The 7,384-nt window shown below is 39.8% G+C and overlaps 1 long non-coding RNA gene across 1 annotated transcript; it reads left to right on the top strand.

Moving 5' to 3' along the window:
- The first annotated feature begins 829 nt into the window (after positions 1-829).
- LOC144781112 (uncharacterized) lies at positions 830-6,906 on the top strand. Its single transcript, XR_013600878.1, has 3 exons — positions 830-3,783; positions 3,887-3,948; positions 4,104-6,906. It is a non-coding gene; the product is annotated as an uncharacterized LOC144781112 (long non-coding RNA).
- Positions 6,907-7,384: the final 478 nt, after the last annotated feature.

Genomic DNA, 7,384 nt, shown 5'->3' with positions numbered 1-7,384 from the left:
GGGGCGTTCCTGACATTCTTTGCCTTTTGCCGACGTCACGCGACGCCGGGAACGCCCCCGAGTCTGGTCCGGCATTGCCGGGACCTGCGTTTGCTGAAGTGTCGGGTTTCTTTGCTGTGGCGGAACAAATTGCAGGTAAGCGATGGTGTCTTTTGTAATATAAATGACTGTATTTTTTGAATGCCCCATCCGAAATGTTTAATCACGTATTTTTTTTTGTTCTCTGCAGGTATTTTGCGACGGCCCGGTGGGGGGAACAATTTCCGGTCGGGATCCTTGGCTCGCTGTCTGTCTCCATGGGGGGAACAATTTCCGGTCGGGATCCTTGGCTCGCTGTCTGTCTCCGTCTCCGTGCTCCAAGGGATTTCTTGCAGGTAAGCGATGGTGTCTTTTGTAATATAAATGATTGTATTTTTTGAATGCCCCATCCGAAATGTTTAATCACGTATTTTTTTTTGTTCTCTGCAGGTTTGCTGAAGTGTCGGGTTTCTTTGCTGTGGCGGAACAAATTGCAGGTAAGCGATGGTGTCTTTTGTAATCTAAATGACTGTATTTTTTGAATGCCCCATCCGAAATGTTTAATCACGTATTTTTTTTTGTTCTCTGCAGGTATTTTGCGACGGCCCGGTGGGGGGAACAATTTCCGGTCGGGATCCTTGGCTCGCTGTCTGTCTCCGTCTCCGTGCTCCAAGGGATTTCTTGCAGGTAAGCGATGGTGTCTTTTGTAATCTAAATGACTGTCTTTTTTGAATGCCCCATCCGAAATGTTTAATCACGTATTTTTTTTTGTTCTCTGCAGCTATTTTGCGACGGCCCGGTGGGGGGAACAATTTCCGGTCGGGATCCTTGGCTCGCTGTCTGTCTCCGTCTCCGTGCTCCAAGGGATTTCTTGCAGGTAAGCGATGGTGTCTTTTGTAATATAAATGACTGTATTTTTTGAATGCCCCATCCGAAATGTTTAATCACGTATTTTTTTTTGTTTTTCTCTTCAGGTTGCCGGGACCTGCCTTTGGTGACGTGTCGGGTTTCTGTGTTTGTGGCGGAACAAATTGCAGGTAAGCGATGATGTCTTTTGTAATATAAATGACTGTATTTTTTGAATGCCCCATCCGAAATGTTTAATCACGTATTTTTTTTTGTTCTCTGCAGGTATTTTGCGACGGCCCGGTGGGGGGAACAATTTCCGGTCGGGATCCTTGGCTCGCTGTCTGTCTCCGTCTCCATGATACAAGGGATTTCTTGCAGGTAAGCGATGGTGTCTTTTGTAATATACGCGATTTACATTTGTATATAATTATAATTTGTTTTATGTGTTCTACTTTTTATAACTTTGCAAAGTGTTTTAGAAATTAATTTATCTCACTTTCGTTGCAGGTATTTTTCGGCGTCGCGGCGTGGTCCCGGGATCTGGGCGTGGTCGCTGTTTCCGGTCGCCATTTTGCGCTCGGTGTCTGGCTTCGTGGTACGATGGATTTCAGGTACGCGTTTAATTTGTATATAATTGTAATTTGTTTTATGTGTTCTACAGTCTTTAGCCTATTTGTTTTATATATTTTGCGCTTGTTCTCTTTAATGTTTCCGTGTCGGGTCTCCTCCGTGGCGTGACGACTTGCAGGTAAGCGATGGTGTGTTTTTTAATTTACATTTTTATGTCGCTGTAATTTCTTTTATGTGTTCAGCCTATTCTGTTTTTATTGTAATGTATTTATTTTTTGGGCCTGTTCTCTTTAATGTTTCCGGGTTGGGTCGCCTTCGTGGCGTGACGACTTGCAGGTAAGCGATGGTGTGTGTTGTAATTAATAAATGGCTGTCTCTTTTTAATGACTGTGAGTTTTTGTAACTTTGTAAAACTTTTTTTAGAATTATTTTATCTCACTTTCGTTGCAGGTATTTTTCGGCGTCGCTGCGTGGTCCCGGGACTTTTTATAACTTTGCAAAGTGTTTTAGAAATTAATTTATCTCACTTTCGTTGCAGGTATTTTTCGGCGTCGCGGCGTGGTCCCGGGATCTGGGCGTGGTCGCTGTTTCCGGTCGCCATTTTGCGCTCGGTGTCTGGCTTCGTGGTACGATGGATTTCAGGTACGCGTTTAATTTGTATATAATTGTAATTTGTTTTATGTGTTCTACAGTCTTTAGCCTATTTGTTTTATATATTTTGCGCTTGTTCTCTTTAATGTTTCCGTGTCGGGTCTCCTCCGTGGCGTGACGACTTGCAGGTAAGCGATGGTGTGTTTTTTAATTTACATTTTTATGTCGCTGTAATTTCTTTTATGTGTTCAGCCTATTCTGTTTTTATTGTAATGTATTTATTTTTTGGGCCTGTTCTCTTTAATGTTTCCGGGTTGGGTCGCCTTCGTGGCGTGACGACTTGCAGGTAAGCGATGGTGTGTGTTGTAATTAATAAATGGCTGTCTCTTTTTAATGACTGTGAGTTTTTGTAACTTTGTAAAACTTTTTTTAGAATTATTTTATCTCACTTTCGTTGCAGGTATTTTTCGGCGTCGCTGCGTGGTCCCGGGATCTGGGCGTGGTCGCGGTTTCCGGTCGCCATTTTGCGCTCGGTGTCTGGCTTCGTGGTACGATGGATTTCAGGTACGCGTTTAATTTGTATATAATTGTAATTTGTTTTATGTGTTCTACAGTCTTTAGCCTATTTGTTTTATATATTTTGCGCTTGTTCTCTTTAATGTTTCCGTGTCGGGTCTCCTCCGTGGCGTGACGACTTGCAGGTAAGCGATGGTGTGTTTTTTAATTTACATTTTTATGTCGCTGTAATTTCTTTTATGTGTTCAGCCTATTCTGTTTTTATTGTAATGTATTTATTTTTTGGGCCTGTTCTCTTTAATGTTTCCGGGTTGGGTCGCCTTCGTGGCGTGACGACTTGCAGGTAAGCGATGGTGTGTGTTGTAATTAATAAATGGCTGTCTCTTTTTAATGACTGTGAGTTTTTGTAACTTTGAAAAGCGTTTTTTAGAATTAATTTTTCTAACTTTCTTTGCAGGTATTTTTCGGCGTCGCGGCGTGGTCACGGTTTCCGGTCGCCATTTTGTCTTTGGATTCTTGGCTCGCTCGGTGTCTGTCTCCGTGGTACGATGGATTTCAGGTATGCGATTGCCATTTGTATGTCATTGTAATTTATTGTATATGTGTTCAGTGTATTTTGTTTATATTGTAATGTATTTATTTTTTGGGCCTGTTCTCTCTAGTGTTTTTGTGTCGGGTCTCCTCCGTTGCGTGACGACTTGCAGGTAAGCGATTGTGTGTTTTGTAATAGTGTTTTTGTGTCGGGTACGCAATTTACATTTTCATCTAATACTTATTTTGTTTACAAGTGTATTTCCTATTGGTCTTATATATTTTGGGCCTGTTCTCTCTCATGTTTCCGTGTCGGGTCTCCTCCATGGCGTGACGACTTGCACGTAAGCGATGGTGTGTTGTGTAATTTACTTTTTTATGTCATTGTAATTTCTTTTATGTGTTCAGCCTGTTTTGTTTATATTGTAATGTATTTCTTTTTTGGGACTGTTCTCTTTTGTGTTTTTGTGTAGGGGCTCATTCGTGGCATGACGACTTGCAGGTAAGCCATGTTGTGTTTTGTAACAAATGACTGTCCCTTTTCAATGCCCGGGAGTTTTTTAACATGGAAAAGGTATTTTTGAGTTTATGTATCTTCCTTTCTTTGCAGGAATTGAACGGCGGCGGCGTGGGAACGATTTCCGGTCGCCATTTTGTCATGGGATCTTTGGCTGTCTGTCTCCGTCTCCTTGGTCCAAGGGATTTCAGGTACGCGATTTAAATTGTAATGTAATTAGTATTTCTTTTACAGGTGTTCAGCCTTTTTGGTTTATATTCTTTTAATGTTTCTTTTTGGGGCTGTTCTCTCTAGTGTTTCCGTGTAGCCTGCCGTGACGTGTCGGGTTTCCTTCCCCGTGGACGAACAACTTTAAGGTAAGCGCTGTGGTCATGTCTTAGTGCGACTCGGTGTAGATAGATTCAAATGTAATTTGTATTTTCTTACAGGTGTTGTAGATTTAACGTAACAGGTGTTCGGCCTATTTGGTTTATGTTCTTCTGATGTTTCTTTTTTGGCCTGTACTCTCTAGTGTTTCCGTGTCGGGTCTCATCCGTGGCGTGACGACTTGCAGGTAAGCGATGTGTTTTGTAACTAAACAATTACTGTCACTTTCGAATACCCGGAGTGTTTTGTTACGTTTCAAAAGTAATTTCTAACTTCATTTCTTTCCCTTTATTTGCAGGAATATGTCGGCGGCGTGGTGTCGTAATTCTATTATGCTTACTTTAATAGTTATTTTATATCGTGTGGTTTCAGTGTAGGGAATTATTGCAAAGAGCTATCGTGTTTTTCTACTTTAACAAAATGATATTCACCAGCACTTCTTTTTGTATTTGCAGGCAGCGTGGCGCCAACTCGTCTACCACTAAGCTTTGATATTCAAGATCGGCTAAAGTCGCACATAGCCACTAAGTACTCTAACGAGTCACAGCATCCACGACCTTTTCATTCGGCCAGACAGCCTCCTATCGGCAATTTACATATGTCGAGACAGCAACATCCTAAACAACATCTCACCTACATGTTCTTAACAACAAACTTTGCAAGTCTTTTGTTATTTAATGAACTAACTGCGTTTTTTTTTGTCTTCCACAGTATGTAAAGGACTACAGCCACGGAAAGAAACATTTCTTCGAGCGAGCTCAGAAGGTATACTTCGTGACAGTGGACTGGAGCCTCTCGATTTCTCGACCGATCTCAGGAGGTATACTTCGAGACAGCGGACTGGAGCCTTTCGACATAAACTGTAAGTTCCTTCCTGTCTGTGAAAGTAATTTGTCCTTTTGAGCTGCGGTATTACGACCACAATTTTCAGTTTTACACGCGCAAACAAAGCAGTAATAATATGAATCACTTTAGAATTAAATTTTGTTGCCTATACGTTTGTCCAATTTCACCATGTTTTTGTTTAATGCGTTTGAGTTCTTTTTGGTACATTGCCAATAGGTACATTTACGATATAAATGTTGTCGCATGTCTCCTTTATTCATGAACTTTTCAAATTCAAACAAATGCTTACATTGTAAGGACCTCTGTTTATTCAAATTCGCCATTATGTACATTTTGGATGCCTTGTTTGTGCGATGCCACATTTTATTTAATATGCATAAATCGTGGGGCTGAGTTAGCTGACCACAAGCATGTATTTGTCGCAACACTAGATTTAGTCAAAGCATGAAGGCCTGTTACATTTACTGAGAGCATAAAGAACAGTTAGGATAAGGTGAGACCGACGACTTTCAGTGCAAAGTTATACATCGGCAAACTGTGCATGTAGGAGGAAAATGTAGGTAGATTTACGATATAAATGTTTGCGCATGTCTACTTTATTGATGGCCTTTGAAAATGCGAACACATGCTTACTTTGTAAGGCCTTGCTGTTTAATGCAATTCGTCATTATGTACATTTGGGATGCCTTGTTTGTGCGATGCCAGATTTTATTTCATATGCTCAAATCGTAGGGCTGAGAGTTAGATGGGCACAAGCATGTGTTTGTCGCAACACTCGATTTAGTCACAGCATGAAGGCCCGTTACATTTACTGAGAGCATAAAGAACAGTTAGGATAAGGTGAGACACGACGACTTTCAGGGCTAACTTATACATCGGCAAACTGCATTTAGGAGGAAAATGTTTGCGCATGTAAGTTTAGCCCTTTCTGTGAAAGTAATTTGTCCCCTTTTTTAGTTCATATGCTCAAATCGTAGGGCTGAGAGTTAGATGAGCACAAGCATGTGTTTGTCGCAACACTAGATTTAGTCAGAGCATGAAGGCCCGTTACATTTACTGAGAGCATAAAGAACAGTTAGGATAAAGTGAGACACGACGACTTTCAGTGCAAAGTTATACATCGGAAAACTGCATTTAGGAGAAAAATGTAGGTAGATTTACGATTTAAATGTTTGCGCATGTCTACTTTATTGATGGCCTTTGAAAATTCGAACACATGCTTACTTTGTAAGGCCTTGCTGTTTAATGCAATTCGTCATTATGTACATTTTGGGTGCCTTGTTTGTGCGATGCCAGATTTTATTTCATATGCTCAAATCGTAGGGCTGAGAGTTAGATGGGCACAAGCATGTGTTTGTCGCAACACTAAATTTAGTCATTGCATGAAGGTGAGACACGACGACTTTCAGTGCAAAGTTATACATCGGCAAACTGCATAAAGGAGGAAAATGTTTGCGCATGTAAGTTTAGCCCTTTCTGTGAAAGTAATTTGTCCCCTTTTTTATTTAATATGCTCAAATCGTAGGGCTGAGAGTTAGATGAGCACAAGCATGTGTTTGTCGCAACACTAGATTTAGTCAGAGCATGAATGCCCGTTACATTTACTGAGAGCATAAAGAACAGTTAGGATAAGGTGAGACACGACGACATTCAGTGCAAAGTTATACATGGGCAAACTGCATTTAGGATGACAATGTTTGCGCACGTAAGTTCAGGCCTTTCTGTGAAAGTAATCTGTTCTTTTGAGCAGCGGTATTACGAGCACATTTTTCAGTTTTTATACGCGCAAACAAATCAGTAATAATACGTATTACTTTAAATTTAAATTGTCTTGCATATACATTTGCCCAATTTCCCCATGTTTTTGTTTAATGCCTTTGAGTTCTTTTTCATACATCGCCAATAGGTACATTTACGATATAAATGTTTGCAAACTGTGCATTTAGGATGAAAATGTTTGCGCATGTAAGTATGCCTTTCTGTGAAACTAATTTGCAGTAAGAATACGTATCACTTTACAATTCAATTGTGTTGTATATACATTTGGCCAATTTCACCATGTTTTTTGTTAATCCATTTCAGTGATTTAGGTAAGACTAATCTTTCACACACACATATATATATATATATATATATATATATATATATATATGTTCAGTTACAACTTTAGTTCACAAACTGCTTTGCACGATGCGAGAAATTAAATAAAACACTGACAACATTCCTTCTTTTATTTTCACTACGTGCATGCGCGGATTTCTATATTTTTAAAGGCACATACAAACCAGTAACGTGACGCAAATAATTGCCATACTATTACATTAGAACGCATTAATCGCTAATACGCAAAGCTTTAGCTAAGATTCAATTTGCACAGTTTGCATGAGAAAATCACTGCTTTTTTTGCCTGCACTCATAATATTTTGCTAATGCTATTTTTGTTTTGTAGGGTAAAAAAGTACACGTTTGTTGCAACTGACCCATCAACTACACAATTTGAAATTCGTTATATAAACACGGTATGTTAATACTTTATTTATTTTACTTAATACATTTCTTTTTTTAATAATTGCTGTTTGT

This window comes from Lissotriton helveticus, chromosome 9 (assembly GCF_964261635.1).
Source record: "Lissotriton helveticus chromosome 9, aLisHel1.1, whole genome shotgun sequence".
NCBI classification, from domain to species: Eukaryota; Metazoa; Chordata; class Amphibia; order Caudata; family Salamandridae; genus Lissotriton; species Lissotriton helveticus.
Note: the sequence above shows the minus strand (reverse complement) of the source record. Positions and strands in the feature narration are given on the sequence as shown.